This window comes from Rattus norvegicus, chromosome 8, assembly GCF_021556685.1.
Source record: "Rattus norvegicus strain SHRSP/BbbUtx chromosome 8, alternate assembly SHRSP_T2T, whole genome shotgun sequence".
In the NCBI taxonomy this organism is placed as follows: domain Eukaryota; kingdom Metazoa; phylum Chordata; class Mammalia; order Rodentia; family Muridae; genus Rattus; species Rattus norvegicus.
The window spans coordinates 27805054-27819070 of record NC_141541.1 but is presented as its reverse complement, the minus strand read 5'-3'; the positions used below and the strand labels follow the sequence as shown (position 1 = coordinate 27819070).

The window sequence follows — 14017 nt, the reverse complement described above, 5'->3', positions numbered from 1 at the left end:
GTCTTCCAAGCTCCTGCTACCTGGGACGTGGATGGCCTCTTTCCAGGAAGGCAACAGAACTGAAAGATCCTGATTCTGGGACCAAATCAGAGATTCTAAATTGGTCTGCTCTTGTCCCAAAATAATACGGTGAGAGACAGCCATGCTGAACATGAAGAGAGGGCCTGGAGAAGACCCGCCAAGACCTGATGGCTCAGTGTGGGAGGCAGAGTGTGCCATGGACAGGAACAGGTTCCCGGCCTGCTTATTCATAGGTCAGATCCTAACTGATGGGGCCTTGGATCTCACAACACAAGAATGCCTGGGCTTCGACACCAGGGACACAAAAGCTATGCTTTCAGTGATGGGAGTGCATAGAGGACAAGAGGTGTCATTATCCAAGCACTTAATCATGAGCACAGTAGCAGTCAACTGCCTACAGGCTCTTGGCCAGTGCAGTTCAGATTTGCATAGACTTCGAAGGCGAGACTTTCTGAGCTTGCTCTGGATCACTCCCGACTAAGGGTGGTAATGCCTGCCTTCGTGTCTCAACCCCAACTCAAACTGCACCTCACCCCTGCCTGAGAGGCAGAGTCCTATCACTATGACAACCGCGGAGCACAGAGATGTTTGTGAGAATACTGAGATGCTAAGGTTTGCCGAACTTGTAGCTCAGTCTTAAAGCATTGCTTAGCCCTCTTGAGGCTTAAGGCCCTGAGTTCAATGCAAAGCAAGGGAGCAGGGGTTGCATGCCTTTTTAGGTTTTAATATCAGACCCAATACAAGAAGTCTCTGTCAGTTCAAAGTAGAGAAACCAATGCCTTCATCCTAAGAAAGGAAAGCCAGCCCGAGCCTCAGGGTGCTCACTAAGGACCCCTAGCATCAATGGAGTGAAAAATACCAACGGCCTTTATAGCCGTCATCCACACCAAAACCAGGACCCCTCCTTAAGTCCTTGTCTTGTTCATGGTGCATGGCAGGAAGAAGTAAACAGCAACTACGTACCCAGGCTTTACCCACAAGTCTGATGCCTCTGGATCCCAAGTATCCCCACTTCTCCAAATCAAAGCCTTCTTGGGTACCCAGTAGCCCAGCACCACTACTGGACCTGCCTGCAAGGAAAGGAGTGAGCATGCTCTCTCTTCTGGTGTTCCCATGGGTCCTGGAGCGATACTTGCCTGTGAAAGAAGGGGGAACTGGAAGAGATTGTGTCATGCACCAAAGCCTGTTTAATGCCTGCCATGCAGTCATTGTCCCCCTCACTGCGTCTTCTAGTCTCTTTTCACCATCACAGGCTCCCAGAACTTGTAAGAAATACAGTTTCCAGGCCAGTCATTCGATGTTCTAAAGAGGTGGAGTGGGGTGCTAGGGAATTGTGTTCTGAAACCCTGGCCCTGACGTGGAGTTGGAAAGCATTGCTCTGGCTTCCACTCCCAACGAACCATGCACAAGCCCTCACCTGCTCCACTCCATGTTCCCCTAAGGACGCTGAAGATTCCCATGGCACTGAGGTCTGTGCTGTCCCCTGACAGACAGCAGACCTGAGGCCTAGTCCAGGATGTCTGCTTTACAGGTGCAGTAACTCCCGGGTGCTAACAAAACTTTCCCTCTCCCACTCTAAGTATGTCCTGCCCACCCTGTAAAGAAATCAGAGTTCTCGCTCCTCTAGCTCTAAGCCCACTAACGCCTCTACCCGTCCTCTTCATTTTCTACCTCCTGCTTACTCTTCAGCACTGGACAATCAGACCTCTGCCCACATCCTTCTCTGTCGCTTCAGCAGCACCTGCCCTGAGATGAGAACTGAGAGCATTCAGTGGGGCCTTGGCGCTCACACAAGCGCCTCCACGCACATTTGAACTTCATAATACTGTGGGGCGGCATGCGACATCTCAGAGACCCTCACGTCAGTCCCGATTATTGCTCTGCCATCTCAGTCTCTACTGTGCCCCTGTAGGGAACAGAAGGCTATGGGGCCAGTCTGTTTAGACAACATGGTGGCACAACTAGCGTGAGCCTCACGCCGGACCATCTTGGAAATCAGCAGTCAACTAATAATGCATGGCACTTGATGTCCAGGGAGCCTACAGGTAAATAGTGATATGAATAAATGAAAACATCGCACACCAAAATTAACCGATTCAAAGTCTACATAACTCAATAAACTTCCACACAGCATTTTTTATTTACTCTCGAGGGTTTTTTAAATGATAGTGTTTATTAAAATACTTTAAGTAAACAGTGATTTAATCTGTTATATATTTTGGTGGACTGTCACTTCCGTATGTGTTTGTATAACGTCAGAGACAAGTGTCCTTGCCTTGGCCAGCCTGCCTGTGTGCGTCTATCCATAGGCCTGAATGCTACCCCTATGTGTTCTGAGTGCCAGTCTAAGTGTGTGTCTATGCCTATCTCTGTGTAGCCGTGTGTCCTGGTGTACTTAGCTGCCTGTCTGCCCAGCACAGAAGGCACTAAGCTTTGCTTGGAGAGAATAAATTATGTCTTATTTGCCCACAGTCTCTTGTAATTTCTTCGGTCGCCTGCCCTTGTGTCTCCCTCTTCATCTCCTGGCAGCTAAGTTCAGACCCCACAGTCCCTTGAATTATTACTTACTTACTGTTGTTCTTACACTGACTCGTACATTTTAACAAATTTGTTGTGAGACACCTATACAATGTTCATCCATGGAAATTTGATAGCATTGATCTTCAGGGAGAGGCACAGTACATAGAAACTCACTGAAAACAGCACATTGCTAAATCTCACTCTGATCTATAGGTCAAGGTGAGATCCCGGGCCCCAGCCAAAGCAGTCCTTCTGGTCCCCACAGTCCAGACTAAGATCGGGGAGGTTCAACCCATCTACTGAGATCCCTCCTGGCTTGTCTGAGAGACCAGGTTCATTCAAAAAAGATCAGAATCAAACTTTCCTTTCTCCAGTTTCTAGACCTTTCTCAGGACCTGCTTCTAGACATTGCTGTCCTGCCACTGAAAAGTGCTCATGGAGGAAGTTCTCCCTCAGTCTAGCGCACACTCCTTCCCAGGGGTTCATGGGACTCTTCTGCTGCTGTTATAGAAGAAAGGCAATGGGGCACTAGCCACAGATTTCCATGTTGTGAGCATTTCCTCTAAAATCCCAGGTGGAAAGTACCACGTGAAAAGGCTCAGCTCTCACAGTCCAGCCACACTTCATTTAAAAAAAAATTGCACTCCCTAGAATGACTCACAGCACCTCTAATATTCACATTCTAACCTGACAGAAAACCTTCCCTGTTGGTGTGGATGTGGAGAGGCTGAGACCCTATGTGTAACCTACAGGAACAAAAGATGGTCTATTCACTGTGGGAAGTGCGAAATGTCCTTAAAAATAACAAAGTGTAGAATTGCCATTTGATCCACGAATTCCACTTCCAGGCACAGATACAAAGTGACTGACAGCAAAGACTCAGAGTACAGCTTGCACAGCGTCATTCACAACAACACCACTCACAGCTCTGCCACTGAACCGCACCCCCAGGCAACCCTGGGACTTGGATGAACCATAAATAATTGTGGGAAATGAGTATGGCAGATACAACAGAATAGGCGTTGGTTTTATTTACACAAAAGAAACAGAAAGTGAAATACCATACCGCTGGCTCCGTGTGGATGACCATGGGAAAGGATTACTTGCTAGGATACAGATTTATAAGTTTAGACGGGTGTTCGTGGTCACACACTGTAGGAATTTGTATATTTGATGTTCAGGACTGTGTACTTTAAAATGAGCAGCCTTCTAGGATGGACGGATGGACAGACAGACAGACAGATATAGAGAAATACCTACAAACAGCAAAGATCAGCAGTTAATCACAGAGCATTAAAGTCCTTTTATCCCAACCCAAGGCTTTCTTCTCGGCTGAACTTGAACTGGTGATAGGACGTAAGTAACTTGTTATCATGGGGAGCCACATGTCTCTGCCATTTGAGAAAGTTTAGCAAAGAACCTACAACTTGCCTGCTCGCTGTGTAGAGGAGCACGGTGCAGCTCAGACATCTCCCAACATCACGTATAGCAGGTGCGGCTCGGAAGGTTCTCTTCCGGTTCCTGCCTGGACAAGCCCTGCTAACTCTGCTGCTCCCTCTCCCCCTTCCCTTTCTTCTTCTGTTTTGACACTCCAGATGCTGGCCTCTGGTTCTCCTGCTCAATTCCTTTCTCTGTGTTGTAGTACACTTTCAAAGAATATTAGAGCGCTTTAAAATTTTTTTGAGTAGTGTTAGGTTTTACAGAAAAAAAATGAATATAAAGTATTGGATACTTTTCTTTCTAAATAAATTAAAATGTGAGTAATTGAAAATCAAGCAAACAACAACAATGACAAAAACCACTAAGTCATCAGCTCCACAGGACAGCAGGGAAAAGATCCTTTCCGATGGCCCCTGGGGAGTGTCACAGGATAAGCCCTCGTTACTGATGTCTTGTGCCTTGTGAGGTATTTGCTAGCGGACACTGGATGACAGTAGAGAACCAAGGCCATCATCTACATGTGGGGTCACTGCTGGTTTTGAGAAATGACTCGTTCCCACCATCACAGTGTCAGACGGGACAGTTTTGTGATCCTGAAGTCCTGCTTGTTTCTCTTCTCACTTATGATTAGCACTCCAGAAGTTCTGGCCAGGGGCCTTTTCCCTACCTGTTCTGTTCTCTTTGTGGAATTAACTTTGACTCTTCTCTTTGCCCTCTGACGCAGAAGCCATGAAAGGGAGGAGGACAGGACGGCTGTGACAGCTTGGAGGCACGTCTATCTGTGAGGAGCATAGACTGTCTTGTGGCAGGGATCTATCTTCAAGTCCCCTGACCCATACAAGGTGAATGGCAAAAAGAATGACCTGGTGAGCCAGCAGCCATGCTCACAGAAGAAGCCTTTCTTTGTAGTCAATCTGGGAAAGTCCTTTCTCTTTTCACATCAAACAGGTCTTCTCCTCCCCACCCCCTCTGCTGCCTTTGATGTCTCTTTTCCTGACCTGGGTCTTGGTGCTGGTGGGAAGACAGTTGGGATCAGACCAGATCTGCTGATCACCCACAGAGTGATGGAGTTTATTGTTTGAGGTCAAAGTTCAAAGAACTCATTACAAGTTTCTTTTAAAATATAAAATCATCGCCTTAATTAAAAATTCACAGGGCTAGGAATGACCTGAAGTCTGGCCTCCTGTAGCTCACTATGGGAGTGTGGAGAAGTCCAGGGAATTAAGTGAGAAGCCAGCAATGTGGTAAAGAAGTGGGGGTGGGGTGGAAAGCAGAGGACGAGGCAAAGACAGGATGGAAGCTGGTGTTGTGTGGTGTGTGGAGTAGCATAACGAATGACCACAATGTTGACAACCACGGCTCATCTTTCTTCTGATAACAAAAGATGTCAGGCTCTGCAGTCTGTAGCAGGGACCAGACTCCATGAAACCCTTTGGACCCAGGCTGCCCCTCTCTACTCTGCTAGCTATCCCCCCTCCTTCTGCTTATGCTCTTCACTCTCAGGTATGCAGTGTCTTCTTGTACATCTAGATACCGGCCATGAGCTCTGGACATGAAAAAAGGTCAAGACCAAGGCTGAGCAGCATGTGCCCAGTAAGACTGTTCATCTTTAAAAAAGAAAAAAGAACGTGCCTGGAAGTTTTGTCTTCTTGATTTCTGTTCGTGTTTCCTTAGAAAGAATGGTGTCACCAGCCATCAGAGGTACAAGTGGGCCTTTGTAACACAGTCGTACTATTGTGCTGAACAGAATTTGAGAACAGTAGGAAATGAAGATCAGAACAAGCTAGATATCACACCTCCATCAGCCCCATGCAAAGTCCCACAAGGCCAGTCACTGGGGCATTGCCAACCACAAGCACTGACTGGCTAGTCATCGAGTTCATCTTGTAGGAGTACAGCCCAGCCCAGGACTCAGAGAGGGGCAACCCAACCTTGGTAGCTGCAACCAGTTAACAACCCCTCCTGGGTTTCTGTGTTTGTCTGTTCAAGCTTCTGTAACAATGCCATAGACTCAGGCCAGGGATGTGGCTCGGTGATACAAGTGCCTGCCTGCATCCTCAAGGTTTGATTCCTGCAAGAGAAAAGGAGAGGGGTGAGAAAGAGAGATGGAATGTTCATTACATAGTCTTCCTCAAAACACCTCAAAAGGAGATGAAGGATAGGCAGAAGAAAGGAAGGGAAGCAGGATGGAGAGAAGGAGAGAGGGACCAAAAGACTTACGCAGGCTGACTTATACACAGTGAAAAATTATTTCTCAGATCTCTAGATTTAAGAGCCTAGAAGGTTTAAGATCATGGCGGTATGGGGATATAGTGAAATTCTGCTCCCTGGTTCATAAATGGCTATCCTACCACTGCCCCCTCATGTGGCAGAAGGAGCAAGAGGGCTCCTCAAAGTCTCTTTCTAGGGACGCTACCCTGGATCCTGAAGCTCTATGCTCCTGGCCTATTCATTTCCCCAGGTTTTCACCTCCTCACACCATCGTGCCAAAGGGTTATATGCAACACAACTCCATGTCCAACGGGCAGAGAGAGTGTGAGCCTGCAGACAGACCCACTGCCTCTGCCTTACTTCACTCCGTTACCAGCCACACAGGCGACAGAGGGAACAATATTCAGGGAGAAAAAGCAATTGAAAGAAATTGGAGAATTTCTGCTTACACATTTATGCGTGCGGTGTTGGGCAGTCGCATAGCATTTAGCTACTTCCAGTAAGGTCTAAATGATATGTGTATAAAAAGATAAGGAGAGGAGAGATAAGTTCTGGTGGATGTGAGGTGTGGAGGAAAGGGAGAGCCACAGTGGGCCCATGCTGAGGCATCCCTTCCCCCTGAGGGACCAGCTACAGGACAGTATAGTATGGAATAGATTTTATTCAGGGCATGGGAAGGGGAGTCAAGAGGTAATATAGGCAGAGTAAAGAAGTAGAGGAGAGAGGCCAGCCATGAGCACGTGGAGAGAGAAGGGGGAAGGGAATGGGGAGAAAGGGGAGAAGGGATGAGAGGACAGAGAGGGAACAAGAAGGCAAGGGAGAGAGAGTGAGGAGGGGGCAAGCAGTCCCTTTTATAGTGAGTCAGGTATAGTAACTGTAGGGTGGCCCACACCTGGCTGTTGCCAGGTAACTGTGGGGTAGAGCTTAGCCAAAATGCCAACACTAAGAGCAATCCAGTTTGCTGTATTCTTCTATCAAATACACCAGTGGCAAGCCATGGGTAGAGCATGCCTGCCTGGCTGGGAATAGAGTTTAGCCTGGACTCTACTCTGTCTCAAAGCATGAAGACACCAGCCAGCCACCAGATGGACCTTACTCTCCTTGGAAAACTGCTCAAGACACAAGACCGTGGTTGACAGAGTAGCTCCTTCACTGCCAAGGGAGCTGAAGGATAGGTGAAACGTGCCAGCTGCAAGGCTAGGGTTTGAGCCTGGGCATCCTCATTGGCAGTGCAATGCTGTTCCGTTCAGAGATGATGCACAGCCAAGAAACCACATGGTTGCTTGTTCTGGCGACAACAAAGAAAGTCAAGAAACTACAATGAAAAACGAAATGCAGAGACAAGATGAGAGGCAAAGATTATTTCACAGACAGTTGGGCACTCTTCATCTCCCTGCTGCCAATCTCCAGCTAGTCTGAGTCTCCTCTGGAAGCCTGCCTCAAGGCATGAGTGAGGCTGTGGACAGCCACTTGGCTCTTCCATGAATAGGAAGCCCTTGATTTTGTCACGAGTCACTAGAGCACTATTCTCATTCAGAGAAAAAAAATGAGGGTCTACTGTGTGCCGGTTACTGAGTCTGTCTAGATCAAGAAGAAAAGTTGAACCCGGGAGAAGTTTAGACTTGGGGATACAGTATTTGAGCAAGTGGCTGTCTTACAGGAAGCAAGTCTTCCCAGGAGGGACGCAGTCGCCCCCGAGAGGACAGACTACTCAATCTGTTTCACAGAGGCAGTAAGAGTTGAAAGCCCCCAAGGTTATAAGGAAGCTACCCTTGAGTTGGGTTTTAAAAGATGAACAGAAACTCACTAGAAGGAAAGGCATTGGAGCCAAAGGATGCTAGCATGATACCAGAGGTCCGTGGGAAAAATTAAAGGATTTGAATATCTAGTCAAGATTGGATGAGAGGTAAAGGTAAGCCAAGGCTGCCATGTAGGGAGAGAGATGGTCTGGGCTTGGATCAGTAGGTTCTGGGGAGAATGAGAGATATCTGCAAGCCCTTGACTCAATATCGGACTTCACGAAAAGATAACTCTCAGGATGCCTCTTTGAACTGAAAGCCTCCTTTCTGTCTTGAGTTTTCTCAAATAGCGGACTCCACAAGAAACACAGACTATCCACTTCACTGGACACTGAGTCTCGCCCTTGGAGTGAGCGTTGGAGTCACGGATGAGACACAATATGAATAAATTGCGTGATCAGGAGACATTTAATCTGGGCCAAATCCATTTGGTCTTGAGGGTAATTTATCAGAGAGTAAACAGGCTGCCAAGTTATGGGAGGGGGCGGCTCCTGGAGTTGATTTACGTGCCCAGCAGAACGCTAACGTCACTGCAGATCTCCCTGGAGCCAACACAGCTCCCGGACAGCTCACCGCTTTCTCTGCACCCGACTAGACTCTTCGGTAAAGGAACCTCATCTTTCAGACCACCCTACCGCATGCGCAGCACCAACCAACCAGAAAGCGTTTGGGTCGGTGGAAGTTGTTGCAAGTTCCCCAAGCTGTACTGATGTGACTTAAATTCTGAACAGTGACCTCATCTAGAGGCCACCCGGGTGTTCTTGGAGACACTGGGCGCCACTGGGACTAAAGAAATTAATCACCTGCAGTTTCTAAGCCCAGGAAACTTCACGGCTCCCATGGTTCAAGGAACATCCTGCCTAAATATTATTCTGCACCAGGCGTTTACAGCTTTCTCTGTTGCCTCTGGGTTCTGGCTCCGGGCCCCCACCACACTCCGGGGGAGGAAACCCCAGAGTGTCCCCACCATCCCATCCGCTTCTCAGGTGACATCAGGCCCAGCCAAGGAACATCCCAATCTCCCTAGCTATGGAGCGCCTAGACGCCTGTGAGACACACTAGACCCTCAGGCCAGGACCTGACATTGTTTTGTAACATAAACGCTTTCTACCCAGGGTGAGTGAGTAAAGGGGGAGGGGGGGTTGTGGAGTCGGAATAGTTCCTATCGCTGTTATTGTAGCCTCCCGCTCTTCCTCCTGATTACTGAGCTCAACATAATCTATGGCGCTAGGTGATAAACCCGTAGCACTCAACTTATAAGCAAACAATTCCTGTCTCTTTTTTTAGGGACTTATCTCCTCCAGCAGTCAAAGGAAAACTGTATTTAGTGTCTCCCTGGCGTCTAATTCTTTTTTCCTCCTCCTCCTCCTTCTTGTCTTTTGACACGGAGACAGATTTTATGTTGGGTAAAAGAGCGGAGTTTAACTTTTCCCCCGGATCCTAACGAACAGCTTTATAGGGAGGGACAGGCTGAGCATCCAGGGCTGGTTGAAGAAAGAAAAGTGCTGTCAAGGTTAGCTGGAGGAAGGGTCTTCCTGTGGCCTGGTGATGTGTCTGGAAACCCAAGGCGGAAGTGAGAAAAGCGGAGATGGTGTTGGGAAATGGAATGGCGGAAGACCAATGGCAGGCCTGTATAAAACCCCTCAGCGCTTTTCCCAGGATCAGAACGGAGGCCATAGGGAAGCTCTGCAGTGCTGTATTTACACAGCATCTTCAAAACGTTTCACAACATCCCCTAATGATCCCCTGAGGCAGGCTGAGATAAGAACTGCTCTCCGTTTTCATGTGAGGAAATGTGAGTAAACACAGGGGCCAGAAAGCCAGTCTCCTTATGCTCTGACATTAGCATTTACTCATTTGGGGTAACCTCACTTGCACTTCACATAGTAAACCCACACAGCTTTCCCCAGCATGGTAAGTTCTCAAGAGGAAACACAAACAAGTGGCCCAGGCTTTCCTCTACAGTTATTTATTGCATTATTCCTGCATAGATGTGGCTAATTGCTACTAAGAAAACAATCTTAGCACTTTAGAAGGAAAACCAAAATTAATTAGGAGTTCAAAGGTGGAGCTTTTATTTAATCAACTGTTTTCTGTACTCCGCCTTTGGAGAGGGTAGGAGACTCCTAGCAGAATGGGCTCAGTTCCCTTCCCAAACCTCCTACCTCAACAGGGAGTTCACCCTGCATGGTAGCTGCTTTCTACCTACTGGTACAGGACAGAGAGGTGTTACTGACGAAAGTCTACACCAGGGGTTTACAAATGAGGGTTTTCTTTTTCGTTTTATTACATTTTATTTATATACTGGGGGGGTGGTGTGCATGTATGTATGTACATGCGTGTGTATGGGGTGTGTGTGTGTGTGTGTGTGTGTGTGTGTGTGTGTGTGTGTTTGTGTGTTTAGGTATGGTTGGGCCTAAGAGGACAACTTACAAGAGTCAGCTCTCTCCTTCCTCCATGTAGACCCCCAGGATTGCACTCAGATCACCAGGCTTCTCCGCTTGGTGCCTTTACAGGCTGAACAACCTCACTGGCCTCAAAAGAAATTTTAACGGCAATTTCAGAAGAGCAGTGCCTCCCATTTCACAGGCATTCTGGGTGACTGAAGGTTTCCTCTGCCTTGTCACACACTTCTCAGAACAAAGTGCACTGGCCATTCGGGATGAGATGGCTTGCCTGTCAGCCTGTAATGGATCTTTAAAGACAAGACCCATTCTTCATCCCAAATTTCAAATCAACTTGGCACAGCAGAAATGCTACAACACTGTGGCCCTCTCCACGGTTTAGCCCTCTCCACGGTTTAGCCCTCACCACGCTCACCTCTAAGGGAGAATCTTCTAGAAGGAAGGTTGTTCTGGAAAGCAGTGGATGGGGTAGACTCAGCAAGAATCAGGCAAAACAAAGAAGAACCATGTTGCAGATGTCACCGGTGCTCCATGTGTGTCAGACGGAGCGCAGAACCAAGCAAAGCTTTGGAACGTGGGGGCCATCTTACCCCAAACAGAAGAAGCCACTGGAGCTTAGACCTAAGCCTCAGTCCTCAAGAGTGACAGGAGCTGACAGTCATCCTAGGATCAGAGGACAAGGCCCTGCTCTGCCTCTGAGGAGCTTATCTATGGCCACGTGGGAACAGACAGAAGCAAAAGCCTACAGGGCCCAGAATTCACCGTGTGTGTGATGTTACAGTTTGTGAAAAGGTTCACAGAGAAGGCAACCCTTGGAGGAGAAATTTGAAGGATTCTTCTAGGTATAGAATTGCTAGAAATACTTTGAACGAAACTAAAGAGATGGTCGTGGGTACATCAGGGGTCACCCAAACAATATGTTACCCCCTACTCCTAGAACCTGTAAATGTAGCCTTATTATGGGAAAGGTGTCACTGGGTTAAATGCCTCAAGGTAAGATCATACTGGATAACCCAGGTGAGTACCAACTCCAAAGACCAACGTCACACAGAGAGCAGGAAAAGGCCGTGATACATTGGAGAAGCCAGCAGAGCCTAAAAGAGCTTTGAAAAGGGAGCGGCCCCATGGATTCCTTGATACTGTCATTGAGAACCGTGAGGAATGAATTTCTGTTGTTTCAGGACCTCAGACTTATAAGAACTAGTTGCTGTGGCCACAGCACCTGGCAGAGCTGTTGGCGTGCCATTCTCTACTAGGTCTGTTTGTCCGTAGGTCCACCCTTATACTATTCCCAAAACATCTGTCTGTACTTTCACGAGGTGTGGCCTCTGTGCACATCTATGACTAAATCTCTGTCCCTATGAGAATACTACCTAAGTTAGATTGGAACCCACATTAATGAAACCGTCTTGACTAATTACCAGCTTTAAGAACATGTGTCCAAATATTGTCACATTCTAAAACATAAGATTTAGGAATACACATAGGAATGCTGGGAGACAAAGTCCGGGTAATATCAGCACTTACATGGTATGGAAGACTGAGAGACCTTGAGTACCAAGACGTCCAGTGGGAATGAGAACAGCACCTCAGTTGGAAATGATAGCATCCAACGGATAGGTGCACAGGAGAGGCCCTGGGCTGAGGTAGCAAGGTGCAGGCTGGGAGCCGAAACCCATGACCAATGAAGATGCCAGAGAGACCATAAGGAAAGGGAAAGGTCTTATGGGAATTTAATGGAAGGAGAATTAGACTGGCTTCTGAGGGCATGTGAGAAGACTCAGAAGTATCCGGAAGGTTCAAGCAGAGGATCTGGTGACTGGGAAAGAAAATGTCAAAAGAAGAAAGGTTTTCGTGCAAGCTGTTAAGTCCCAGTTACTCAGAAGGCTGAAGTACGAGAATCGTAAGTGAAGAACTTCCTGGGCTATACAGCAATGCCCTGTCATGATGCATATGCTATCGGGGGTAGAAGACGTAGGTCAGTGGTAGAGTGATTGCCTGTTATGTTCAAGAGCCTTGGTTAAGTCCATGATGCAAGGAAGAAGACAGAAGAAAGGAAGGAAGGAAGGAAAGACAGAAGGAAAGAAAGAAAGAAAGAAAGAAAGAAAGAAAGAAAGAAAGAAAGAAAGAGGAGGGAAGGAATAAGAAAGAAGGGGTTTCATTATTAACACAACTCTTTAAGTGTCCACAGGCAGATGGAAACCCCTAAGTTGAAAGTCTGTACATTTTGAAAGGAATCAAGGAAGTTCTTCCCACAGTCTAACCCTCCACACCACAACGCAAACATACGGTATCTGGTCTCCTTTAGGCTGTGCCTCTGAGGAGGTAAAAACAACACTCAGGACATGCAGAAAGTCATTGCAAGGAAAGGGAAAAATCTAAAGGAAGCAAGAGAAGCTTCTCAGGAGGCTGTGTTCTATAAAGAACAGCCATTTCTGTGTGCTAGCCACACGCAGCCCACAGCCCCCCCCCCCAGTGCCATAGTCCTGGGGAGTCCTGTACACGTGCTTCTGCAGATGAGCCCCCATGTATTAATATGGGTCTCTGCAGGACGCGGCGCAGTAAATTGTAATTCGCGAAATTTATAAACTGGGATAGTACTTGCAAGAGGTCCTGTGAACTGTAATTCTCTGGGCCTGACAAATGAACTCCTTCGAGCAGCAGCGACGGCTTTAGCGGAGTGAGAAATAAATCAGCCGGCTGTGCTGTGGTAAGAAAGCAAGCAGTTTTATTGGTCTATGGTTCTGGAGAAAGGTTGATTAAGTCAGATTTGGAATCCCCCCACGGCTGTTTTACAAGCTGCTTTCTCCTGGAGACCCACAGCCCCGCCCCCCCTTACCATAATCTCCATGGAAAAATGAAGAGTGAGTGAGTTACACAGTGTTTAGGATAGGAAACAAAAATATATCTCTTTATGGTCCTGGACAAGCTGACTGTGACTCAAGGAGGCCCCTGTGTGCCAAAGCCCATCGAAGAAGTTCGCAGAAGGCGAACACAATAGCCGTAACTTCTTGACCACTTGGATGGGGGTGGGGGAAATACTTGAAGTCGCTGAACCCATTTTATGAGAATACATTTAGTATAAATGAGACTGGCCAGAAAGTCAGCTTGTGAACTCATTACGTCAGGGTTTGCTTGGCAAGCAAAAGGTTAATCCCGCAATGCAGTGGGCAGCAGTTAAACAGCAGACATTAGAACAAACTGCTTTTAATTATGTTTATGTCCTAAGAGGATCAATTGGCTATCAAGGAACTAATGTGCTAATTATAACTCTGGCCTGTTGGTTGAAGCAAGGCCCCCCAAAGACTTCAATCTAGGAACCAGTTTGGTTTCAGTAAGTCGTTAGAGTCATTTTAAAACAGACTTCAGACTTAAGATGCCAGATAGTCAAGGTTTGTCTTCCTTCCAATTACCAGGAAGGAACTATTAAATTCAGAAATGTATTTATAAAATCCCACACAGAAGGGCATGTAAGGAAACCCATGCTGGTGGGCATCTTTGTGCGGTGGGCTCAGGGTCTGTCTTCCAGAGGGTAGGATCATCCTGTTTCAGTGCCAAGAACACTGCTCAGGGCACACCCCCACCTTGCTATATAGTCACACAGCAGTGGTTAGAAAAGGC

General features: G+C 47.3%; 1 long non-coding RNA gene across 1 annotated transcript; it reads right to left on the bottom strand.

Moving 5' to 3' along the window:
- Positions 1-3547: 3547 nt before the first annotated feature.
- Positions 3548-13100, bottom strand: LOC148003995 (uncharacterized). Its single transcript, XR_015627574.1, has 2 exons — positions 12998-13100; positions 3548-6052 (listed from the first exon to the last, which is right to left on the bottom strand). It is a non-coding gene; the product is annotated as an uncharacterized LOC148003995 (long non-coding RNA).
- Between the last annotated feature and the right edge of the window lie 917 nt (positions 13101-14017).